General features: G+C 41.1%; 1 pseudogene; it reads left to right on the top strand.

Moving 5' to 3' along the window:
• The first annotated feature begins 2,011 nt into the window (after window positions 1–2,011).
• On the top strand, window positions 2,012–2,945 carry LOC119043368 (chromobox protein homolog 1-like; annotated as a pseudogene).
• The last annotated feature ends 9,701 nt before the right edge of the window (window positions 2,946–12,646 follow it).

Below are 12,646 nucleotides of genomic sequence, written 5' to 3' on the forward strand. Positions count from 1 at the left end.
TCACGAGGAAAGCTGACCTACATGGTCAGGGCATGGGTGTTCAGTTTCCTGAGAACAGGGTCACTTCGACTTAGGTTCTCTTGACTGACCCAAGGGCCGTGAAATGCAGAGCACTACCCAGACAGCCCACACTGGGCAGAACCTGTCCCGCCAGCCACAGCGTCCCACATACTCTGTCCCATGGTGAGCAATGCCCCGACTGCACAGGCTGGAGCTCCTCTTGAAGATGTGCTCACCACTCGAGTGACAGGTGTCAACAATTGATACAGTAAATGAGGAAAAAAGAGTCCTCACCTGTTCCCCTCACAGCTTCAGGCTCAGCAAAAGCGTGGTTGGGGTCACAGTGCCAGAGAGAATCGTATTTGTGTTTTCTGCTAAGTCTGAAGGTGCGCTCTGGCTCTGAGCTCAGGCCAGCTGGCTGCCTGGTCGGGGCAGTGGGGCCCCAGCACCCTCTAAGCCAGACACACAGCTGTGTGACTCTGAAAACTTATATGAAGTCAGAGCAAATGCTTCCTCCACGGAAACTTTCCATGAAGCTGCCTGGGGTCCCAGAGCCTGGGGTGAGTGAGGGCGCTGGATGAGGTAGGTGGTGGCCTGTCCCAGTAGATATGTGGGTTGGGCTTGTCCATCAAAGGTGGCCTGTCCCCATTGTGTCATTGGACAGGGCCCTCTGCTTCTCAAAAATACTACCCACCCAAAGGTCTCAAGACTCACTGGATAGAAGCACTCCTCTGTGAACAAAGCAGACAGACCACCCTGACCGGAAGGCTGGTGTGTCCCAGGAAACAGTTTGGCCTTTGCTGGGTGAGACGGCATGTCTGGGACTGGTCTTACATTTCACATCCCTGCTTAGTGGCTCTGGGCAGCTTGGAGCAAATAGTTGATCCATTAGGAATCTGAGTTTCTCTCTTGTCAATGAAGGTATGATGACACATCTTTACAGAGTTGCTGTGGACTCAACACGAGCCACTCGGGGAGCTCCAGTCTCCTCTATGCCACCCCAGAGGGGGCTGAGCAGGTCACACATGGCCGAGATCCAAGCCAAAGGGAAGAGCAGGAGTGTTCTGGCAATGGCTGCAGCGGGGAAGCTGACAAAACAGGGCGTGCAAGTGTCCCTTATTTTCTGAAAAACTCGAAAGAGAAAAAGCAAAACAAACTTATGTTGGAGCAATTGCTACCCTAAACCCAGGTGGTCCAAAGACAGGCTCCTCTTTTTAATGCCTCAAGAAGACTAAACAAAAACATCAGGAGCAACTTAAACTTTTCTAGGGTAGCCTGGTAACGTATTTTGTTGCCTTGAGCAATTTCACCTGGTATGGCATTTTGTGAGTCTACTGAGTACATGGTATTGGGAGGAATATTTATACTGATATCTTTTCCAAATGAGTGCAAAAAAGAGGGATATAAAAACTCTGTACCTCAAACTAAAAACAGAAAGTCAGTCAGGACATGAATTCATAGCTATATTTCTCAAACTTCTGTTTAACACTTTTTCTTTTTCCAGGTCAAACATTAACTTAAGAAAACCATTAAAAATAAAACAAGGTGTGCAGTGTAGCTCTGGGAACATAAAAGAAAACTCAAGGCATAGGGAAAGAAAGGTCTACAGCCATAAATGATATACAGATCATGGAGAAAGAAAGTTTCCAGTCATAAATAATAAGTCACATGATAACAAAGCAGGTTGCAGTCATAAATGATAATAGGGGAAGAAAGGTATCGATGAATAAATGCTAACTCATGTGATCAAGTTTTCCAGTCATAAATGATAACTCAGGTGATAAAAACAAGTTCTCCTGTCATAGTGAAAATTCTGGTGATAATGAGGGTTTCTGCGGCCGAGGGGAGGGCCACGGACCCTGGCCTGCTGCTTCAGGGAGGGGCTGAGCAGTGGCCACCGGGCCTGTTGCTTTTCTGGGGGCCACTCCTCCTGCCAGCCTGATGAGACGCTGCCAGTAGCATGACGCCAATTCCTGTTTGGCTCTTGGGTGCTACGCTGAATAGTGTCACCCATTATACCAGAAAGCTGGTGAATGCTATGGGGAAAAAGCAAAACTAGAAGAAAGTGGAGGAGGTGCTAGAAAAGAAAGTAGAGGAATATGTGGTGGGAAAAGTCCTCAACTGTGGAGTAGTTAAAGGGCCAAGTGGAGTAGCTCCTTAAGTGGAAGAGGGTTCTCAACGAGGGCAACACACGGGAGCCAGAAGAGAACCCAGACTGTGCCCACTTCGTTGCCAAGTTTCTACAGTCACAGAAAACAGACCATGAGGGAGAAAAATCAGAGGGAGGCAAGCACAGCATTGACTCTGACTCTGACTCTGAAGAAAAGGGAGAGGAGAGCAAACCCAGGATGAAAGGAGAGTCGGAAAAGAAAACCATTAAATACACCGAGCCAGTATGGCTCAATGGATCGCGCTCCAGCCTGCAAACCCAAGAGTCGCTGGTTCAATTCTCAGTCAGGGCACATGTCTGGGTTGCAGGCCGCGTTCCCATTGGGAGGGTGTGCAAGAGGCACATTGATGTTTCTCTCCCTCTGTCTTTTTCCCTACCTCTCTGTCTAAAAGCAAATAAGTAAAATCTAAAAAAAAAAAAAAAAAAAGGAAAACGAAGAGGCTTTGCCTGGGGTTTGGAGCTGGTGTAAAATTATTAGAGCTACAGACTCTAGTGGAGAACTCATGTTCCTAATGAATTGGGAAAACTCTGACGAGGCTGACCTTGTCCCTGCCAAAGAAAAGCCATGGTCAAGTGCTGCCAAGTTGTCATATCCTTCTCTGAGGAAAGGCTGACATGGCATTCCTCCCACTTGGAGGATGATAGTAGAAAAGATGACAAGAGTCACATGCCCTGGTCACATTTGACTGGTTTTCAAGTGGGGAGGGAAATGGGTTCAGTTTGTCCTGACACTATAAAGTGGCTTGAGAAGATGTTCTTTGAAGAATCAGTATAGTTTCTGTGCCCTACAGCAGGTCAAGGACTATGTAGGAGAAGGGAGATACGGGTTTCAACGCAACTCTTTCTGTACTTTACTGAGGAAAGCAAAGGGCCTTCTATGAAGGACAAAACCTGCAGAACGGGTGCGTGGGAGATAAAGAAAGATTTTGCAGATCTTCAAATAGCATTCCTACAGCACACGGCCATCGTCCTACCATGTGTTAACTCTGCATTTTTACAGCAGAGAGCACGTGTGCAGATTTTTGGCTATTACTGTATATTATTCAGGAGTGAAAGGGATTGGGGTGGGAAGGAAGGGCAATGGGTAAGATTCTTTATGTTAAAATTTGGGGCCTGACTGGGGAAATGAAAAAATGAGTAATTTGAGGCATGAGTAAAATGAGTAAGGGTGATTCGGTTCTGTGTCTAGAATATTTTATCTTTTCTGAAATATGTCATTGGCAATGTAAATGAGGACTGTGAGAAGCTGTTTAAAAGCTGCCAATGCCTGAACCTTACAAGCCAAGGTGTTGAGTGCTATCGATAATAAAGGACTAAGCTAGTTGATCAGTTACCAAAGCTGCCCTTTGGGTGATGGAAACTGGTTGAGGAGGGAACTTCTTTTATTGGAGCATGTACGTAGGCAGATCACTCTGTCTTAGAGGTGCTAATTCTTGAAACTAGCCAGAAGACCCTTTCTTTCCAGTTATGAAGTTATAAATATTAGCTTGTCCGCCCAAACCACCGGCCGAGGTATTTGGGGAGGGTAAGAGGGTGGCATAAGAGGTGTGAAAGTAAAGAGATATGCCCAGGCTCTGAGGGTAGAAAATCTTGGGCCCTCTCTGTTCGCCGAACGTTGAACTCTGGAACTATTGGTGGCAAGATGCGGTCATAGACAACACGAGCTCAGCAAATCACTTCGAGAGTTGGAATGTTTCAGAGGCTGTGGTCTCAGAGGAAGATTAAACTTTCCTACTGGGGCAGGAGTTCACTTTAAAACACAAAACAAAAAAATTCTTTTTTAATCCTAAGAATTATTTAATACCCAAAATGCTTAAATCATGAGATCCATCAGACTTGATGTCATCTATTCCTGCATTTAGAGCCTCATTGTAAAATCTTTTTAGGCCTGTGTTAGGTTTTAATGAAACCTTTGTTTAAATGTAAACTTCACACCACACTGTCAGTTTTTGTCTTAATAAAACTACATATAGATTTATTTAATTTTTTATTATATTTTATTGATTATGCTATTATAGTTTTCCCAATTTCCCCCTTTATTTCCCCTCCACTCTGTACCCCCCAATCCTGCAGCATCCCCCCTTATTCATGTCCATGGGTTGTACATATAAGTTCTTTGAGTTCTTTGTTTCCTATACCATTTTTGACTTTCCCTGTCTATTTTATGCCTACCAATTATGCTTCTTCCTTGTACATTTTCCCTCCCATTCCTCACCTCCCCTCCCCCTCCCCACCGAAAACCCTTCATATGATGTCCATTTCTCTGATTCTGTTCCTGTTCTAGTTGTTTGCTTAGTTTTTGGTTTTGTTGTTTTTCTTTCTTTCATTTTTTAAGTTCATTTATTGATAGTGGTGAGTTTGTTGTCATTTTACTGTTCATGTTTTTGATCTTGCTTTTCTTAGATAAGTCCCTTTAACAGTTTATATAATAATTGGCTTGGTGTTGATGAACTACTTTAACTTGACCTGATCTGGGAAGCACTTTTTCTGCCCTTCCATTCTAAATGATAGCTTTGAGGATAGAGTAATCTTGGTTGTAGGTCCTTGCCTTTCATGACTTCAAATATGTCTTTCCAGCACCTTCTTGTTTGTAAGGTCTCTTTTGATAAATCAGCTGATAGACTTATGAGGACTCCTTTGTAGGTAACTCTTTTCTTTCTTCTTGCTGCTTTTAAGATTCTCTCTTTGTCTTTTACCTTGGGTAACTTAATGATGCTGTGCTTTGGTGTGTTCCTCTTTGTGTCCAACTTCTTTGGTACTCTTTGGGCTTCCTGGACTTCCTGAAAGTCTATTTCCTTCACCAAATTGAAGAAGTTTTTCTTCATTATTTGTTCAAATAAGTTTTCAATTTCTTGCCGTTCTTCTCCTTCTGGCACCCCTATAATTCAGTTATTGGAATGTTTCAGGTTGTCCCAGAAGTTTATAATACTCTCTTCACTTTTTTGAATTCTTGTTTCTTCATTCTGTTCCAGTTGGATGTTTATTTCTTCCTTTTGTTCCAAATCATTGATTTGAGTTCCGATTTCCTTTCTGTCACTATTGGTTCCCTGAATATTTTGCTTTGTTTCATTTTGGGTATCTTTCATTTGTCCTTTCATTTTTAGACCAAGCTCAATCAGTTGTGTGAGCATTTTGATTACCAGGGCTTTAAATTCTCCATCAGAGAGGTTGGCTACTCCTTATTGCTTAGCTCTCTTTCTGAGGTTCTGCTCTGTTCTTTCATTTTGGGCCTATTTCTTTGTTTTGGTGCATCTGGTAAGTTGTAAGGGGGCGGGGCCTTAGCTAATCACCTGGGCAGGGCAAACCTCCTGGCTGAGATGTGGTGCTGCCTGTGGGGAAGGGGCCAGCGAGGGAACAGTGCTGCTTGCCTGCTCGTCTCTATCGTGCTTTTCAATGAACTCCTGTGTGAGACTGGGGGTTTCTGGACTGTGGCAACCGCCATAGTCCACAGCCACCTCAGCATCTCAGTTTCCCCTTAAGTCAGCTCCTCCCACACAGCCTGCCTCCCCGCTGCAGCCAGCCCCACCCACGCAGCCTCACCGACGTGTTCTCTCAGACTGCTGCCTTAACGGTCTGGTTGGTCTGACTGATTTTTTTCTTTAATTCTGTGGTTCTCAGAGTTCCATGCAGTTTGATTTTCTGGTGCTTCTAGTTGTTTATTGATTTTAGATTGGTTGTTATCCTCCTTTTGGTTGTGCAAGGAAGTGAAGCATTTCTACCTATGCCTGCATCTTGGCTAGAACTCTATATAATAGATTTATTTTAAAAAGCTTCCTAGCTCAAGTGATAATGAGGTGAGAGGGAAAGAAAGGTTTCCAGATGGTAATGATATTCATCAGATAAGGAGAGCATGCATCCAGTATTAATAACTTGGGTGATAGGGACAGTTTCATCATAAATGATAACTCAGGTGGTAAAGGTGTTTCATTAATTAATTTTAAGTCAGCTGATAGAGCATTAAGGCTTCCAGTAATAAATAAGTCAGGAGATAGAGAAGGAGGTTTTATGTCATAAATGATAAGGGAACTAAAAGAGAAGGAAGGATTCTATGAATGAATGATAACTCATGTGATAAAAAGAGGTTTTTAGTGATAAATGATAACTCAGGTGATATAGAGAGAGGGGTCTTGATCATGAAGAATAAATTAGGTGATAGAAAAGAAAGATTTCTAGTTACAAATGACAAATTGTGTGTGAGAGAGAAAAAACTGATATACATAATTCAGGTAATAGAGAAAAAAGATTTCCAGCCATAAATGATAACTAAGGAGATACAGAAAAAAAGTTTTCCATTTATAAACAATTACTTAGTTGACAGAGAATGACTCAGTCATAAAAGATAAGTTAGATGATAGAGAAAGAGTGTTTCCAATTATAAATTATAACTGTGATAGAGAAAGAATGTTTCAAGTTATAAATAATTACTCATGGGATAGAGAAAAAGGTTTCAAGTCATAAAAGGTATGTGAAGTTATAGACCAGGAAGGCTTCAAGTTACAAATGATAACTAAATGTAGAGAAAGAAAAGTTTCCAGTCATAAATAGTAATTCAGGTGATAAAGGAAGAAGATTCCTATTTTTTTAAAAACTAAGGTGATAGAGAAAGAAAGATTTCCAGTCATAAATGATAAGGCAGGTAGAAAAAGAAAGGTTTCCAGTCATTGATAATAGCTCAAGTGATAGGAAAAAAAATGTTCGTTTTCCTTACCCAACTGCACTCCAGGAAGACAAACAACCCAATTAAAAAATGGATAAAGGACTTGAACAGACACTTCTCCAAGGAGGACATACAGAATATCTAGAGACACATGAAAAGATGCTCAGCATCACTAGCTGTCAGAGAGATGCAAATTAAAACCACAATGAGATACCACTTCATACCAGTTAGAATGGCCACCATAAACAAATGAACAAAAAACAAGTGCTGTTGAGGCTGTGGAGAAAAGGGAACCCTAGTGCACTGTTGGTGGGAATGCAGACTGGTGCGGCCACTGTGGAAAACAGTATGGAATTTTCTCAGAAAACTAAAAATGGGACTGCCTTTTGGCCCAGAAATTCCACTGCTGGGATTATACTGAGTCTATTTCTGTTCTGCTTGTCCATTTATTTTGTTTTTAGATACCACATATATATGAAATCATATGACATTTGTCTTCCTCTATCTGACTTCACTCAGCACAATACCTTCCAGGTCTCTGTTGTTGCAGATTTCAAGATTTCATTCTTGTTTATGGCTGAGTCATATTCCATTGTACACATATGTACCACTTCTTTATCCATTTGTCTATTAATGGACACTTAGTTTGCTTCCATATCTTAGTTATTATAAATAATGCTGTAATGAACATATAAATGTATATGTCTTTTTGATTTAGTGTTTTGGGTTTCTTTGGGAAAATACACAGAAGTGAAATTGTTGGGTCCTTCTTTGTCTCTTGTTATAAAGCTTTGTTTTAAAGTTCATTTTGACTGGTGTAAGTATTGCTATGCCATATTTTTTGTTTGTTTCCATTTTCTTGAAATATTTTTTTTCCATCCCTTTACTTTCAGTCTATGTGTGCCTTTCTATTTGAAGTGAGTCTCTTGTAGACAGCATATGTAAGCATCTTGTTTTTTATCCATTAAGTTTCCATATGTCTTTTGACCGGAGCATTTAGTCCATTTGCATTTAAAATAATTGTTCATACCTATGCATTTATTGACATTTTATCATCTTTTTTTTCTTCTTAAATAAGACCCTTTAGCATTTCTTGTAATACTGGTGTGGTGCAGATGAACTCCTTTAGCTTTTTTTTTTTTTTTAAATCTGGGAACCTCTTTCTCTGTCCTTCAATTCTAAATGACAGCTTTACAGGGTAAAGTAATCTTGGTTCTGGGTCCTTCCTTTTCATCACTTTGAGCATTTCTTGCCAATCCCTTCTAGCCTGCAAAGTTTTTGTTTAGAAATCATCTGACAGTCTTATGGGAGCTCCCTTGTAGATAACTGCTTTTTTTTTCTTGCTGCTTTTAAGATTTTCTCTTTTTCTTTAACCTTTGGCATTTTGATCATGATGTTTCTTGGTGTGGGCTTCTTTGGGTTCATCTTGTCAGGTACTCTGTGCTTCCTGGACTTGTAGGTTTATTTCATTCACCAGGTTAAGGATGTTTTGTATCATTATTTTATCACATAGGTGTTTCTTTCTTTCTTTCTTTCTTCCTTTCTTTCTTTCTTTCTTTCTTTCTTTCTTTCTTTCTTTCTTCTCTCCCCCTCCTCTCCTCCCTCCCTCCCTTCCTCCCTTTCTTTCTTTCTTTCTTTCTTTCTTTCTTTCTTTCCTCCTTTCTTTCTTCCTTTTTTTTGGTGGGGGGTGATGTGGTATTGTTTTTTTAAAGTATATTTTATTGACTATGCTATTTCAGTTGTCCCAGTCTTTTTTCTCCCCATTATCCTCCTCTGCCTTGCACCCCTCTCCCACCAGTATTCCCCCCCAACTTAGTTCATGTCCATGGGTTACACATATAAGTTCTTCGGCTTCTTCATTTACTATACTGTTCTTAACCTCCCCATGTCTATTTTGTACCTGCCAATTATGCTTATTCCCTGTACCTTTCCCCCCATTCTCCTCCCCCAATTGATAATCCTCCACGTGATGTCCGTTTCTTTGATTCTGTTCCTGTTCTAGTTGTTTGCTTACTTTTTTTTTTAGGTCAACTTGTGGATAGTTGTGAGTTTGTTGTCATTTTACTGATTATAGTTTTCATCTTTTTTTTTCTTAGATAAATCCCTTTAACATTTCATATAATAAGGGTTTGGTGATGATAAACTCCTTTAACTTGACCTTATCTGGGAAGCACTTTATCTGCCCTTCCATTTTAAATGATAGCTTTGCTGGATAGAGTAATCTTGTATATAGGTCCTTGCCTTTCATGACTTTGAATACTTCTTTCCAGTCCCCTCTTGCCTGCAAGGTTTCTTTTGAGAAATCAGCTGATAGTCTTATGAGCACTTCTTTGTAGGTAACTCTCTCATTTTCTCTTTTTGCTTTTAAGATTATCTCCTTATCTTTAATTTTAGTAATTTAATTATGATGTGTCTTGGTGTGTTCCTCCTTGGGTCTAACTTTTTTGAACTCTGAGCTTCCTGGACTTGCATGTCTAGTTCCTTTGCCAGATTGGGGAAGTTTTCCTTCGTTATTTTTTCAAATAAATTTGCAATTTCTTTGTCTTCCTTTTCTCCTTCTGGCACCCCTATGATTTGGATGTTGGAAAGTTTAAAGTTGTCCCAGAGGTTCCTAAGCCTCTCCTCATTTTTTTTAATTTTAATTTTTATTTCTTTGTTCTGTTCTGATTGAATGTTTATTTCTTCCTTCTGTTCCAAATTGTTGATTTGAGTCCTGGTTTCCTTCCCTTCACTGTTGGTTCCCTGTATATTTTGCTTTATTTCACTTTGTATAGCCTTCACTTCTTCCTTTAATTTGTTTCCATACTCAGTCATTTCTGTGAGCACCCTGATCACCAGTGTTTATAACTCTGCATCTGATAGGTTAGCTATCTTATCACTTAGTTCTCTTTCTGGAGTTTTTATCTGTTCTTTCATTTGGGCCATATTTCTTTGTCTCTGTGCTCCTGTTACATCATAAGGGGTGGAGCCTTAGGTATCAACCAGGATGGGGCAACCCACTTTGCTGTGTTGTTGGAGAGGGGTCAGAGAAGGAACATTGCTGTTTGCTTGACTCTCGCCCCATTTTCAGTCACTTCCCCTGCTACCCACAAGTGAATCACACCTTTCTGGTGCTGATTCCCAGGTGGGTGGGTTTGAGTACATTCTAGGACCCCACTGGTTCCTCCAATGGCCTCTCCAGTAAAGCTGGCAGTTTCTCTTGCCACTGCAGCCATCACAGGATTTTACAGTCAGAGGTTTTGAGGCTTTATTTCCCTGCACTGGAACCGTGGGTTGCATGGTCTGTCTTGCTCCCCAGTTGGTCCGCCCAGTTTATCTGCACATGAATGTGGGACCATCTGGTCCACCAGCTGCCACCTTGCCATGTGTCCTCTCCAACCCAGCTGCCTGTTTCTGCCCCTCCTATCAGTCTAGATAAATGTTTTTTCTTTAACTCCTTGGTTGTCAGACTTCCATACAGTTTGATTTTCTGGCAGTTCTGGTTGATTTTGTTTTAAAATTGGTTGTTTTCCTTCCTTGGTTGTGTGAGGAAGTGAAGCATATCTACCTACACCTCTATCTCGCCCTATTTTTTTATTGTTTTTTTCTTTTTGCTGTTCTAATGAAAAATTTTCTGCTTCCTTGTCTTCCAAATCTCTGATTTGGTCCTCTGTTCCTTCTCCTCAACTGCTGATTCCCTATAATGTATTCTTCATTTCAGTTATTGTATTCTTTATTTCTGACTGTTTTTTGTTTTCTTTCTCCATTTTTATGTTCCTATTTCCTTTTTAAAAATATTTTATTTATTTTTAGAGAGAGGGGAAGGGAGGGAGAAAGAGAGTTGGAGAAACATTACTGTGTGGTTGCCTCTCACATGGCCCCCACTGGGGACCTAGTCTGCAACCCATGTGCTGTGACTGGGAATCAAACTGCAATCCTTTGGTTCGCAGCCTGTGCTCAATCCACTGAGCTACACCAGCAGGGCTGTTTCTATTTCTTTGTTGAAGTTCTCACTAAGTTCATCTATTTTTCCTCTATGTACATTGAACATTTTTACAATCATTGTTTTGAACTCTGCTTGTTTCCATTTTGTTTAGTTCTTCTTTTGGAGTTTTGTTTTATTCTTTCATTTGTCTCTTCATTTTGGCTGCATCCCTATGTTTATTTCTATGCATTAAATAGAGCTCCTATGTCTCCCAGGGCTGCTAGAGTGGTCTAATATAGTAGCTGTCCTACAGGGCCCTGTGGCACAATCTTTTTAATCACCAGAACTGGGCATTCCAAGTGCATCCCCTCTGTGAGCTGTGTATACCCTCCTACTGCAGTTGAGCCTTGATTGTTATTGGCACCTCAATGGAAGTGATTTATCCCCCAGGCTAATTGGCTGTGAGGACCAGCTTCAACTGCCATTGAGGATCAGCTGTGCAGGGGCCAATCTCATGGAGCAGGACTTACTTCAGCTGGGCTCCGTGCCTACTGAGTCTGCCCCTTGACAAGTGTACCTTTTGGAGGTTTCTTCATACTTCAATGTGGTCTGAAGCTGTTCACAGGGTGCACTATCTCTGGAGCCTTTTTGGAGGTGCAGGTGAGGTCAGCCACCAACTGTGCCCTACTAGTGTCACTCAGAATGAGCTACAAAGCAATCTGCAGATGGCTGCTACTTGTGCTGGACTTGGAGGTACCCAGGAGAGGACAAGCTGCAAACCAAGACCAGCTGCCACTAGTGCTGGGCCTGAGGTCACTTAGCAAGATGTACACAGCAGGCTGAGGTCAGATCCTGCTTGCTTGAGAGATTTTAGGAAAGTCTGAAGCATAAACCAAGACAGGCCATTTGCATGGAAAAGCCACTGAAAACAGCCTGCATGGGCCCACGAGTTGGGTAAGGCAGGGTCTTAGGCAATCACTAAGGCCAGGTGAACAGTGATAGCCATGTTGATGGAGTCTCAGATATGGTGCCTGCCTGCTGGCTCTGGGGCAAATGTCCCTTAAAGGAACAAAGACTTATGCCAGCACTTCTGTCTGGGAGAAAACTGCCCCCCATTTCTTTCTCTCTCCAATGCCAGATTACTCAGTTCCTTCTTGTGTATTCCTGCTGCCCCAGCACTGGAACTCAGAGGGAGTGAGTCTGAAAATGTCTATTTATAGGACTTGTAAGAGGAATTGCCTGGGACTCCAGAAGTCCTCCATCTCACTCAGCTACAATTCAAGCTTGTTTTTAAAGCCAGAAGTTATGGGGACTTCTCTTCCTGGCACTGGAACTCTGCACTGGGGGTTCTGATGTGAGGCTGAGACCCCTTGGTCCTCATGCAGGACTTCCGCAGCAGATACTTCTCTTGGTTTTTATCTGACATATGTGAGTATATGACCAGCCTATTCTGCATTTTTGCCCCTCCTTCCAGTCTTGATGTGGCTTCTTCTGTATATCCTTAGTTATAGGACTTCTGTTCAGCTAGATTCCAGGTGATTCTGAAAAGCGGTTGTTGTACAGTTTAGTTGTTTTGATGGGGTTGTAGGAGGATTCCAAAAATGTTTCAATCATAAAAAATAACAGGTTAAAAAATAAAAGTATCCAAGCATAAATGATAAATCACATGATGAAGGAAAAAAGTAGTCAATCATAAATTATAACTCAGGTTATAGAAAAAGATTTTTCAATCATAATAACAAATCAAAAGATATAGAAAGAAAAATTTTCAGTCATAAGTGATATATAAGATGATAAAGAAAGTAACTTCTAATTATAAAAGATAACCAATGTGAGAAAAAACAAATTTTCTAGTCATAAATGGGAATTATGATGATAGAGGTTCTATCATAAATGATAATTCATTATAGAAATA

Source organism: Artibeus jamaicensis, unplaced genomic scaffold, assembly GCF_021234435.1.
Source record: "Artibeus jamaicensis isolate MK-2021 breed Jamaican fruit bat unplaced genomic scaffold, CSHL_Jam_final scaffold_369, whole genome shotgun sequence".
Classification (NCBI taxonomy): domain Eukaryota; kingdom Metazoa; phylum Chordata; class Mammalia; order Chiroptera; family Phyllostomidae; genus Artibeus; species Artibeus jamaicensis.